The sequence below is a fragment of the Danio aesculapii genome, chromosome 9, assembly GCF_903798145.1.
Source record: "Danio aesculapii chromosome 9, fDanAes4.1, whole genome shotgun sequence".
NCBI lineage: Eukaryota > Metazoa > Chordata > Actinopteri > Cypriniformes > Danionidae > Danio > Danio aesculapii.
In genome coordinates, this window is record NC_079443.1 from 50,008,745 (window position 1) to 50,023,246 (window position 14,502).

Sequence of the window (14,502 nt, forward strand, 5' to 3'; positions counted from 1 at the left end):
ACAAAAATGCTTGCTGTAAACCAATAGCTTTGCTGTATAGACCCTGACAGAATCACTGGGAAAAACAACAAACCCCATGGATCATAGAAACAAATATATGACCCGTGCTGTGAGCTTGGCAGCTCTGCCTTGCCTTCGGAAAGCGCATGCTGTCATGAATAATTAAGAAACAGGTTCTCCTTATGGGACAGGAAAACTCCGCTATGAATAATAAGAAGAAACCAGCGCGTCATCTCTCCACTAGCAGACTGGCGCTACGTCACTGATTTTGATCCCACCCCAAAAATAATTTTAAACCCAGAAGATGAAATTTGCTGACAAAAGCTCGAATTTATCCAGCTTTCCCCATAAATCTAAAAGGTGCTAACATTGTCTTAATTGATGCTCAACACGCACAAATCTGTTAAAATCTCAAAAAAAGTACTCTAGGGTTTCCTGAACCTTTAAGAATAAGGGCCAAGATTAATAGAATAAAGTACGTGTCAAATGTTTTCTCTATTTAAAAACAATACAGTAGCGAAAGATGACTTTGCTAATGTCAGATGTTTTCTTGTACAGCTGGAGGTTGGACTCTTGAAGAATAATTGTTTGCATTGGCCAAAACTGACTAACTAGGATTCTGCTTGGTCTTAAAGCCTTTATCAATGGGTTATTGTCACTATTTATGATGGCATAGCAGTCAAAATAGGACATATGAGCTTACGTATGGGACAAATTCTGGATCTTTGTCAGTGAGGAGTGGCTCTACTGAATCACCAGAACCCACCAGGCTACGGGCCTGGTGTCTGAGACTATTTTGATTAAAATGCAACTGTTAATTAGGTCAAAAACAAGTTCTGCAAGTTGTGGCTCCTCAAGCAAACAAAAGACAGATGGCTTATTTCTTAATCAAATTAAGTACTGTCTCCATTCCTGCTGTTAACTGATAAGCTTGAACAAATGTCTTAACTTATCACTTTAACTGGCTCCAGCAAATTAATTTCCACAGGCTGCAACCCAGTATTGTGAAACAACAATAAACACACATTCACTCACACGCACGCATGCACGCACGCACGCACACACACTACAGCCAATTTAGTTCATTAAATTCACCTATAGCACATGTCTTTGGAGAGTGGGGGAAACCGGAGAGAAACCCACGCGAACACGGGGAGAACATGTAAACTCCACACAGAAGCGCCATCTAACCTAGTCGGGACTTGAACTAGTGACCTTCTTGCTGTGAGGCGACAGTGCTAACCACAATATTTATTTTTGCCATTTATTAATTTTTTATGACTATATAAACAGAAAGTAAAGTTGAAGGGGGGTGGGGGGTGTCATTGGAAAAGGTCACCAAGTCAAAACCTGTACTCAAAACATACAAAGCATAGTTGTGTTATGTTGGTGCACTACCCACTTGGGATGACAAAACCACTTTTTTTTTTTAAGTTGGTCCCAGGGTGGACAAATACGAAAAAGAAGCCTTTAAAGGGGTGGTCCACTACGATATCATATTTTAAACTTTAGTTAATGTGTAATGTATAGCTGTGTGAACATAAACAACATGTCTGAATGTAAGACGCTCAAGGTTCAATGCAAAGAGAGACATTGGCTTTAACAGAGTTAGCTTAGCAAAGCCTACAGCGAACGAAGTTTGAGGACTACAAAAAAATACATCCGGCTTGGTGAGATCACAAACGCTTCAGGTTACACACACCTCTGCTAACTGCACACGCACCTCACAAAACGGACTTGCTGCTATTCTTTAAAACTAAAGAGGGCGGTCAAAAGAAAATGACCGTAAAGTCAGACAGATAAGTAGTAGAAGTAGAAAGTAAATTTTTAAACTAATTATTTTGATACATTTTTAATGATTATAATGATTTTTTTTTAATCAAACTTTGATGCACCACTTGCTTTTGTACATATCTCGGACAGTTTTACCTATTAAAGTTTATTAAAATATTAATGACAACAGAACATGGGTTGCTTTACAAATATATATTTTATTATGGCAAGAATAAAAGCAAAAAAAGTACACTTACTAAAAATACAGATGTTTTTAGATTTAACCCGCTCCACAATTCACACATTACTGTCTGGCTAGTTTCTGTCCTATACTTATGCTAAAAAGGCCATAAAGGTTAAATATTCCTGACCATTATCACCAATAAAACCTAGAAAAGCAGGGCATCAGTATATTGTTAACCGATAGGTTCAAATATTCCTTTCCAATTATCAAAGAAATAATCATAAAATAAATTTTCATACGCATAATTGTCATTTATAAGGGATTTATAAAGCATAAATAGTCCTTACTTTAGATTAGGTCACAAAACTGCATGAAGTAGAGTTAATAAAGCATTTATTAACATACATAGAAACCATTACTATATGCCTGAATAATAAGATATTGGCTTTTACTATATGCCTGAATAATAAGACATTGGCTTTTACTATATGCCTGAATAATAAGACATTGGCTTTTACTATTTGCCTGAATAATAAGACATTGGCTTTTACTATTTGCCTGAATAATAAGACATTGGCTTTTACTATTTGCCTGAATAATAAGACATTGGCTTTTACTATTTGCCTGAATAATAAGACATTGGCTTTTACTATATGCCTGAATAATAAGATGTATAAACGTTAATTTCAATATAAACGTTAATTTGTTAATTATTTACTAACTCATTCTGAATGATGTTAAAATCCTCCAACTACTCTTAAATACAAATGATTTGTAAATAATGCAATACTTCATTTAGTAATGAAAAATAAATCATTATTAAAGTATGAAAACACAATCATTAAGCACATTATAAATGTGTTTATAAGTCAAGAATACAGCATTTGTAGCTGCAGTTATAAACTGCTTACTAACGTTTATTAATGTAGAGTTAATGCTTAACAGATAATGAATTCACTATTTGCTAATGCTTAATAAATGGTTCATAGTGTGTAGTTATTATAAAGTGTTACCGGTGAATCAATAGTTTTAAACACAGTACATTTTCAGATTTAAGCATCAGCTGGATATTTCACCACACTTAGAGTTGTGTTACACAATGCAGGTCATTTTCAAAAAACCTATAATAGGGGCTTTTTTACATAGTCCTCCATATGTGGTCAATAAACTAATAATTGATTCAATTTACAGAATTGTTACTATATCATGATATCAGGTTATGGGATGACTCCTATCATGGTATGAGATGTTTGTCATATCGCCCAGTCAGAAGACACATGTTTTGGATTATTGATGACACCTCCAGAGTGAAAAAAACCCATAAGAGTATTAGAAAATCATCTGTATTCCTCACGTCCATCCCACCGCTTGAACTTTTGCCCTCAGAACACCGAGCACCAGAACAGCTGGACACATAAATATCTTTGTCCCCTAAGCCATATTCCACCTAAACAACACACCCCAGGTCTGCACATGACTGATTTATCATCTGTACTCTTTATTAGTTTATGTTTCATTCTACTACCTTAGGCTAGTTAAGTATGCATGTCTGCACTACGTCTGAACTTGTCTGTATTTTTTGCACTGGAAGCGCCTGTCAGAAAAGAAAAGTTCATCAAAACATACTTGGTAAAAAAAAGTCTTAAGGACTCACTAGAATGAATCACACTTTCTGAAGATGCTGTTTTGGCAGAACAGGCTTTTTATAAATAATTAATTATACCATAATTAAAATATATTTTATTATTATTATTATTATTATTATTATTATTATTAGCAGTATGTTAATCTTAGCCACAATCTAGTGTGCTACAAAACTGTGAAAAATGTGCATGTAGATGTAAACAACCAAAGCCTGCAGGGCCAAAACTTGATTGAGAGCAGTGCAATGTAATACAGTTAATAGCAATAACTGTAGTACATTGCAGTTGTCATGGGTATTTTTATATTATTTAAAAATAAATAGAAAAAATAGCTTCAACCGTGTGTACTAATGCATTTAATATTCAAAAAAATACTATTTTAATGAACTTGTTACAATAAAACCATAAACAATTTCCATTTATAAAAATCTGTCGATACTGATACCCGAACCGATACATCTATAATACATTTAAAAAATAATAAAGAAGAGCAAAGAAACAGATCCAGGATGTCCTTTATTTTTTATTTAATTCACCTTATTTTAACATTTAACAACTCTGTTAACAAACAGAACGCTTCTGTGAGGTAGCTTGAACTATCAAGTAATAAATGACATAAATTCTTCACTTTTGGACTTTAGTGCAACAGTGAAATATATTAAAAAAATCTAATATAAAACTTATAACACCACAACTTAAAATACCCGGCAGGCAATCCCAAGTTCACATATCTGAGCTTGCTATGGCAATGTTGTCATCAACTTTACAATACATCCAGAGCGCAGACATACTCGCCCTTTCTGCTTCAAGCTGATTCAGTGCTCTACTTTCCCGGCATTTAAACAATAGCGTCTCTGCAACAAAGTGATGTCATGCTGCATGCGTTGCTGTTTCTGTGTGAAGTCAAGAAAGAGGTCTAACACATACATATATATATATATCTCAAACTTTGCTCATCAACACATTAATATAACACATGCATATTGTAACACGGGGAGTGACAGAGACAACTGAGGTTTAGGATCCACATGCAGGTTTATTCAAACTCAGGGAGGCAATGGTCAACACAGGTGCAAACAGATGTATGAAGGCAGTCCAGAATCGTAATCAAACACAGGCGAGAGGTCGGAAGGCAGGCGGCAGACAAGGATAACTAGATAAACAAGGCTAGGGTAAACACACGGAGAAACAAGACTAAGGAAACGCGTTGTAATGTCACTTTACAGTAAAACAAGACTCGGCAAAGGCAGGGAGTGTGTGTGTTGTTTAAATAGTGTGTGTAATCAGTCTCTGACAATCCTCAGCTGGTGCAAGTGTAATCAGTGAAAATGAGGAAGCACGTGTGTTTGTGGAACGGAGTGCATGTATGAAAATGTAGTCCATGAATGGCAGATTTGTAGTCCATAGGTTATTGTGAGGGTGAGTGCTTACCAGCGACCTCTGGTGGTTAGAGATCGCTGGTAATCATGACACATATACACCTATAAATAGCTCGCATATACGCCTGTACTATTGGATGGTCAAAACAACATATAGGAAACTTGCGCATACTGTACATATAAACTTGACGCATGCGTACACCCACATACTTTTCAACTTGAACGTCCTTTAAGGGTTCTATCTGTCCATTTATATTTGTGTATGTAATTACCTAATTAAATTAAAAGGTTTAAAATAAAAATATTCCTTATATATTTTATTTAGTCAATTTATATAATATTTTATATAATATTTTATACAACATATGTTCATTATTTAACAGATTTAATACCTCTATTAATCGCATTCTTTCTATTTCAGGAAATTTGTGATAAATATGTTTGTGAATTTTATTTTGTATGTTTGCGTGAGTATTATTTGGGTGTTTATACACTCATTTAGTTTAGGCATTGGGGCTATATACCAGTATAGGTGTGTTTGCATGCAGTGATTTTGTGTATGTGCGCGTGTTGTTGTAGGTTTATTTGCAAGGATCGAGTTTATATGTATATGCGTTTGTGTATAGGTGTGTTTGCATGCAGCGAGTTTATATGTTTGTGCGTATTAATGTGGTTGTTTATGCGAGGATCGAGTTTATATGTATGCACGTGTGTATGTGGGTGTATGCATGCGACAAGTTTATATGTATATGTGCAAGTTTCATATATGTTGTTTTGAAGATACAATAATATAGGTGTATATGCAAGCTATTTATAGGTTTATATGCACGTGTTTTATGAGTGTTGATAAGCAAAGTTTACATTATATATATATATATATATCTCTCTCTCAATCATCATCATAGGCATCCTTCTGTCTCTAAAGACAATGGAGTTACACCCAGGTCAGTCTGTAGTGAAGTTGCAGTGCCTGCTGTGGCTAAACAGCCCAATACGGGAGCGACAGGATCTGTTGCATTTGCTACATGTGAAGCCTGTGGCTGCTTCTGTAGGCCCTGTCTCTGCTCTCTGCTTTCTATTTTGTTTCTTTACTTCTTGTTGGTCTTCTCTCTTTCCCTCACTCAGCTTTAGGCTGGCCCTATTGAATATATACAAGTCTTGATCGGGAGATAATGTCCGATTCCGTTTGAGTCTGAAACCCTGTGATCGGGACCGATTTACGATCATGTAATCGGGTCTGGACATTCCAAGAAGTCACATCACACTTCAGTTTCTCATCAAATCTTCTGACCAATCAAATGCTCTCTTGTATCAAACATTGTAACCAATTCTTTCATGTGCTTCTCATTTTCATGGTCTGGCAGAAATTATGCGGGTGTCCAAAATGCATGGTCACAAGAAAAAACAAGTAAATGGTTGCCTAGGGCAGGGGTTCCCAAACTTTTCACCCCATGACACCTGAAATAACAATGTCAGTGACTTCCCACCCCCATTTTTCTCGAAGGTGATTATAAATAAACAAACAATGCACACACAACTAAAGGCCTATATAATTATGAGCATATTGACAACACAAACAGTGCAAATGTTTAATGTAGGAAAAAGGAATGTAATTTTATTACTTTTGTGTCTTTATTTTTATTAGAAAAATAGTTTAGACTAATAACAGATTAATCAATCTTTTTCTTTTGTATGATACCATATATTGGCCAAGCATACTTCTTCTTTCTTACTGTGTTGCATACATTTTAGAAGGAACTGGTGACAAGAGGGAAATAACAGAATAAGAATAATATAGTATGGGGGGGCCTTGCTCCAGACTGCTGTCTAATAAGAAGTTTAGACATGTCACAAGGAGCTGGTTGCATGTAGAAGTTGTGAAATATATTGCAGATGCACTTAACTGTTCAGTTCTGGTATGCAGAGAAGGGTTGCAGAAAGAGGAAGTATGTTTGCGGTACAAGAGCCAAAGAACTGCAGAATGACTTATAAATGACATTACACCAAAACTCCACCTGTTAATATCAGTTGTGTATATATGCTGGAGTCAGGGAAATGTATGTTAGTTGCGAACCTCCTGAATGTAATTCTTGTATTGCACTGGGGTAACATAACCCAGAGCTCAGTCATCGAATTGTTCATTTGTATCTAATAAATGACTAATATTTTGACATTGAAGAAAACCCTCTCCTGACCTTTTCTTATTGAACAAGCGTGGAATTGGCTTAACATTCCAACATTAACAACCATGTCATTTTTATAGTCATTTATTAATTTGTTTCATTTAATATTAACCTCAGCTAAAGAGACTGGTGGGCACAAAGTTTTCAGCACAAGTCTATTCTTGGATTAATTTTGGAGACCGCCACTCAGAGATCATCCTCCATGTTCAGTTGTGGCCTGTATTTATTTTTAATGTATCTGATTGCCATAAAGATGTCAGAAAGTTTAACCTGGTGCTATAAAATCAATCTGCTGCAGCTGATGCTATTGCTGTGTTGTTAATCAAACGTAAACACACCAATCTTATGAAAAAAATTAAGGCTGATGGCTTTTTATTTGCATGTTTTTGCCTTACAATTAACTACTAGTTTTATCTTCTATAGGTTATGGATAAAATATGGTAATTCTAATAGTTTAATCAAATTTATTTGAGTTTTGGAAATCACCAAGCAGCACCTGTCATTGTCCCCAGACCCTCACTTTGGGAATCAATGGCCTAGAGCAGGGCTATTCAACTACAAATTTAGTTGGGCCAGATTGTCAAACCAAGAAGGTTAGCTGGGCCAGTCATTTTAGCGGCAAAGCAGCTCATATGGACAAATTTTAAAACCAACACAAACAAACCTATTGAAAAACAAGGTTTATTCGTTGTTTCTCTTTTAACTTTGGTCAGTTTGCAGAGCAAAAGGTGCATACAAAAAGAGCTGAATTAATAGAATACTCACACGATGTACAGTTGCCTTGAACCGGGCTGAAGCACGCTTGTCCCCCTCCTGTCTCCCCCAACGACCCGCACTCACGTTGCATTCGGGCCTGAGCACGCTTACGTCATTGATGCGCTGTTCAGTTTAAGAAGCGCTCTCGCTCAGCACAGTCAAGATTTCTTTATATCGTTATATCATTTTAGTGGTTTAGGATGCAGTGACACGCAGTCAAATATTTCGCCAAACAGATCAGCCACTTTTGACGCTCATAAACAATCATAAAATCCTCACACTGCCGGAATTAGAAGGTTTGCTAAAGGTGCAGTGAGGGGTTTACATCTTTAATAATCTACGACAGTTTGCGTTCATCAAACAGTAAGAATGATTAATAAACTTATATGAAACAGGCCCTTAAAAGTCACGTCTCATCTTCAGTTTCGGGCTCAGGTATGCTTTGCACCCTACAAGTGTCCTGCACCCGAGTGAACCGTGCTCAGGCACACCGCTTCCAATCGGGCACGCTCTGCATAGTTTGCGTGTTGCAGGCTACGTAATTTATGTAGGAATTTGCATTTTTGGCGGGACCATAGACATAATAAATACTTTATTTATATCAATATAGTATATTAAATTATATTAAATAACAATTAATGAATAATATATATGAATTTATTATCTATGGGCAGAACCACGGGCTGGGCCGCTCGGAGGTGGATTCTGGGCCGCATGTGGCCCGCAGGCCGCCAATTGAATAGCCCTGGCTTAGAGGATGGGTCAGTTTACCCACTGGCTCATCTTACCCCCACTCCTCTTTGATATGTTTGTACATATTTACAACTTGGTTGTTTAATAGCTTTATGAGAGCATGTAAGTTTTAACATATTAGTATGATCTGCAAAATACTTTTCAAGCATGCAAATTCATTTACTTTCTTTTCAGCTTAGTCCCTTTATTAATCAGGGGTCACCACATCGGAATGAACTGCCAACATATCCAGCATATGTTTTACACAGCGGATGCCCTTCCAGCTGCAAAACATCACTGGAAACATCCATTCACAAACACTACGGACAATTTAGCTTACCCAGTTCTCTTTGGACTGTGGGGGAAACTGGAGCACCCTGAGGAAACCCATGCCACTATGGGGAGAACATGCAAACTCCACACAAAAATGCCAACTGACTGTGAGGCAATCGTGCTACCCGCTGCACCACTGTGACGCCCGTCTTCTTGACCATATCTCCATGCAATTTACTGCATTTCAACATACAGTTGGCTCTTGCATGAGTGAACGCTAAATGCCACCTCTCTCGATCCTGCACAATTCTCATTAAAACTTGTGTTCCAACATCATATCTTGCCAGCACTGATGACATCCATGCCGTTCTTATACAAAATTTGGTATATGCACACAGACTTTTAATTTCAGGCAGCCAGCCTCAACACTTATCTTTCCATTATAAAATTGCCACTTTTAAGGTCTGATTTCATTAAAAATCAGTGATCTTCACTGCCTGAGAGATATACGATATAAAGTGGGTCTCAGACCAGACGAGAAGCACTGCATTAAATTACAATTTTCCCCACCATGTCTTTAAAATATGACATTTTATTTTACCCCAGAATTTTCTGTATTTCCAGTACTGGAGTTTCTGTGCTAGCCTGCTGATCCTGACAGCACTAGCGGTTACACGTTTTATGCTGGAACAACTAGATGAATGCTTAGGTCTATTTAACTGAATGTATTGTAATTATATTACATCAATGCTGTAAAAGAAACCTTATGAAATTGAAATAATCACGTTAAGCTTTCACCGGAAATGTATCATTGGCTGAAAAACACGTAATACCCCATTAGCTTTATTTGAAATCAATTTAACTGTCCTAATAACTAAATTGACCAAATGTCTGTAATTAAAATGCAACAAACGTAATAATAATACAGTTGTTTTTTTGTTTTAGATAAATTTTATTGGCATAACCTTTTACAATATATCTGGCGTCGATAGCATGTGACTACATCTTGACGTAAAAGAGCTGCTAAATGGGCTCTATGCACATCTAGTGTTTTTCAGCTAATGAAAGCTTAATGTGATTATTTTCAACTTCATAAGGTTCCTTTTACAGCATCGATGTTGTAATGGAATTACAATACATTCAGTTAAAGCGACTTAAGCAGTCATTTAGTTGTTCAAGCGTAAAATGAGATGAAAGACCGTGTAACCACTTACGCCATCAAGATCAGCAGGCGAGCGCAGAAACTCCATTGAAAATACTGGGATATCTCTATTTTAAAGACATGGTGGGGGAAATGGGCTATTTCAATTAAATTCATCTTTATTTTTGTAGCGCTTTTACAATGTAGATCGTGTCAAAGCAGCTTAACATAGAAGATTATGGTCAATTGAAACTGTGTCAGTCCAGTATATACACATGGCCTTTTAATTTTCAGCCAGGCAGCCCAAGGGCTTAAGGTGAACTGTCTTTCCATTACAAAATTGTCACGTTTAAGATCTGATTTCTTTGAAAATCAGCGATCTTCAGTGCCTGTTAGATATACGATATGAAGTGGGTCTTGTGTATAACTTGTGTATAAACGGCTAGACAGGAAAGAAATATATGTTTTATCATCATATAAATCATTTTATAATTATTTAATAAAATAGTTCTTTAACTCAATTTGTTAAGAAACCTTTAGGGTGGCAGGATCAATGATGATAATTATTTTATTTCAAGCCTGTAATACTTATTTCAGTTAATATGTAGTTTATTCACTAAAATACATCATTTAACCTGTGCAAACAATCTAGCCTTTATAACCAGATTATTTAGCAAAAAAATTATTACTTCAGTAAAATATTTGAAGTCTTTTAATACGCATGATATATTCAAGATAGAGAGGGTATGAAAAGTTAATTGTTTGTTTTGAAATTTGTGAATCGGAATTTGTCCAATAATAAAAGTGAAACACACATGCTTGCTATCATGCGGTGCATCCTGCCAATCGTGTAATATCGGTGTCGTCATCGCAACTCGTGCAGTCGATGCTGCACTGGCTGAATCAGTTGTCTGATCTCGGAGCGCTGTCGCAGTACTTTGATGCCACATGTAATAGTCACGTGGCGCCCGCACAGTGTCAATCCGCACAAAATTTCTAACCAGCATGCACCGCTTTAAGACAGATTTCGATGGATCTATGCAGCGCTGCATGAAGTCGAACGCACCTTCTGTTTAAAGAACCGATGCACTGAATCTGTTGGAGTGACTCTTCGTCAAACCGTTCATTTCAAGCATGTCTGATAGTTCGAAAGCTGAAAACCAAATGATGGATGAAAAGAAACTAATGTAAACACCTCAAGAAAACTTGAGAGTTAAACGAAGGACTGACAACGTGTGTCGTAAAGTAAATTAAATCTCACAATTAAAATGTATATTGTTACAACTTGACGGTAAAAGAGTTTTATCAACACATGAAAGAGATGTAACAGATATAATGACGTGCAAACATGTTTATCCGAGATTAGCAACATTACATGTTGTCAATTACTCTAATATTTAGGTTAAAAAACGACTTATGTACGAGCTGAATCACAGTTTCCATGAAGTTCGCTGAGGTAGACAACAGTGCAATTATAATATTAAACGTTTAAAATGTAGTTTGGTTGCTTCATGTTAACTTTATTGTTTCTTCTGTGCCGTTGATCATATATTTATCTTTTTAAACATGTCGATTTTAAAATGGAAAGACAGTTTCCCGGAAGCACTGAGGCTGGTGGGCTGAAATTAAAAGTCTCTGTGCATATAGCCCATTTTCTTAACTGATTCAGTCGAACAGCTTCTGTTTCAAAAAGTTGATTCACTGAATCTGTTGGAGTGACTCTTCGTTGAACCGTTCATTTCATGTCCGATTCGAAAGCTGAAAACCGTTCAATGATGGATGAAAAGAAGCAATAATGTAAACATCTTTGATTCTAAATACTAAGAAAACTTGAAGTGAAACGAAGGACTGACAAGTGTGTCGTAAAGTAAGTTAAATCTCACAAACGTATATTGTTAACTTGACGGTAAAAGAGCTTTATCAACACATGAAAACAGATGTAACGGATACAATGACGTGCAAACTTGCTTATTCGAGAGAAGTAACAATACTTGTACATTTAAATGTCAATTATTCAAATTATTTAGGTTGAAAACGACTTATTTACGAGCTTAAAGTGTAGTTTGATTGCTTCATGCTAGCTTTATTGTTTACATGTTTAAAACACGATACATCAGACGCCGATACCACGTGACTGCGTCGTTTGATTAATTTGTTCGTTACAAACCGAACTGTTCGAAAGAGCCGATTCATGTCTGGAAATGAACCGGACCTAATTTTACCAGTACATAAGGGGCGTGTAAAGCGATGTCAGCTATAATGAACTTTTACAAAACTGTTACACACTTAAAAACAAACAAACTGCAAACGTAGTTGCAACATTAAAATGTGTTCATGAAAAAAAGGCGCGATCATGCTCGAAAACGCACTGAATGTTTAGCAAAACAGCATACATTTACTAAAAGCTTAAATGTAAGATTATTTGCTGAATAGTTTCTCTAAATCCCCGATATAAAGTACTCACCGCTTATATATAGTCCGCTTTCAGAGATGAGATGTGTTTCAGCCTGGTGTCGCTGTCCTCAGTGCTTTGGGAATGTGTTTGTTGTTTCTTCTGTGCCGTTGAGCATCTTTTTATTTTTTCTCCGGCTGAGCATCTGACACCGCTTTACTCAGCGTTATGTAATACCTGTGTCGTCTTGTTCCTGCAGGGGGCGCTGAGAGATAACACACACACACACGCACACACACAGTAGTTCACTGCAGGAGCACAAAATCACACATTATTGACATCTCATGATTTAGAAGTGACAGTCAGAGTGGGAAGGTCAGGTAAAACAACAGATTCATTTTTCAATTGATCTTGCAGGTGATCTTAGTGTGTTAAACCCCCTTAGAATTTTTTTCTATTTTAAATATTTCCCAAATGATGTGTAACGGAGCAGGGTACATTTTCACAGTATGTCTGATAATATTTTTTTCTTCTGGAGAAAGTCTTATTTGTTTTATTTAGGCTAAAATAAAAGTTTTTAACTTAAAAAGAAACATTTAAAGGTCAAAATTATTAGCTATAATAATTCAGGGGGGCTAATAATTCTAACTTCAACTATGTGTATATATATATATATATATACACATTACCGGTCAAAAGTTTGGGGTCAGTTTTTTAAATGCCTTATTAAATAGGGTTGGCCCTATTTAGTAAATGTAAAACAAATGGTTAAATATTTATTTAATGAATAAATATTTTAATAACTGCTTTTTTATTGTATGTAGTTTTAAATGAAATTATTACTCCAGTCATTATTGCTTTTATTACTATTACCATTAATAATAATAATAATAATGAGAATGATAAAAATAATTAATATTAGAGTGATTTCTGAAGACTGGAGTAATGAAGCTGAAAATTCATCTTTAAAATCACTGGAATAAATGATTAAATTAAATTATAATCTACTATTACTTAAAACATTTACTGACCACAAACTTTTAACCAAAGTGTGCGTTTATTTATATTTATATTTACTTATATATATATATATATATATATATATATATATATATATATATATATATAGGGTGGCGCAGTAGGTACTGCTGTCGCCTCACTGCAAAAAGGTCGCTGGTTCGAGCCTCGGCTGGGTCAGTTGGCGTTTGCATGTTTTCCCTGCTCTGGTTTCCCCCACAGTCCAAAGACATGTAGTACAGGTGAATAGGGAAGGTTAAATTGTTAGTAGTGTATGAGTGTGAGTGAGTGTAAATGGATGTTTCCCAGAGATGGGTTGCAGCTGGAAGGGCATCCGTTGCGTAAAACGTGCTGGATAAATTGGCGGTTCATTCCGCTGTGATGACCCCGGATTATTAAAGGGACTTAGCCAAATATATTATTGTTATTGTTGTTGTTGTTATTATTATTATTATTATTATTATTATTATTATTATAAAATATTTTATCATTATGTAAAACAAATAAATGAAAAGATCCATAGTATTTTATTATTTTTACTTAAAAACATGCATTTGAAGACCTTTGGTTATCTTATTATATTTTTATTTAAATACATCATACACAATTTAAAAGACATTTAGCATATTTTTTAGACTGCATAGTCTTTTTTTTTTTTACGGTTTATTTTTTTCTTCATTTAAAATTGCAACAAAATTGCATATAAACAGAAACCAAACTTTAAAGGTCACATGAAAAACGTGATATTTAATTAATCTTGTCTTTATCTAATGACTCTTCAGTCTTTTGAATTTATCAGGTAACGTGTCACAGCGTCAGTACAATGCTTCAATCTTTCACTTTCACGCTTGTACTTAGTTATTTTTGTGAAACCCTCAGATACTTTTGGTTGGTTCCTGTTGTTTGTGCACCTTTGTTACCAACCAAGTTTTTCAACGCCATTATAACAACACAGATCACTCTGCCTATTCATGCTAGGGTCCCGCAGAAAAACTGACTGACAGGTGGTAATTTGTGTGTAACTTATCT

General features: G+C 35.7%; 1 protein-coding gene across 1 annotated transcript in view; it reads right to left on the reverse strand.

The window, feature by feature from the left end:
* dhrs9 (dehydrogenase/reductase (SDR family) member 9) overlaps positions 1 to 12,641 on the reverse strand; it is a 34,206-nt gene extending 21,565 nt beyond the window's left edge. The window contains exon 1 of the mRNA XM_056465934.1: positions 12,529 to 12,641. The gene's annotated coding sequence lies outside the window, so the exon portion shown is untranslated. The remainder of the gene's footprint in view (positions 1 to 12,528) is intronic.
* Positions 12,642 to 14,502: the final 1,861 nt, after the last annotated feature.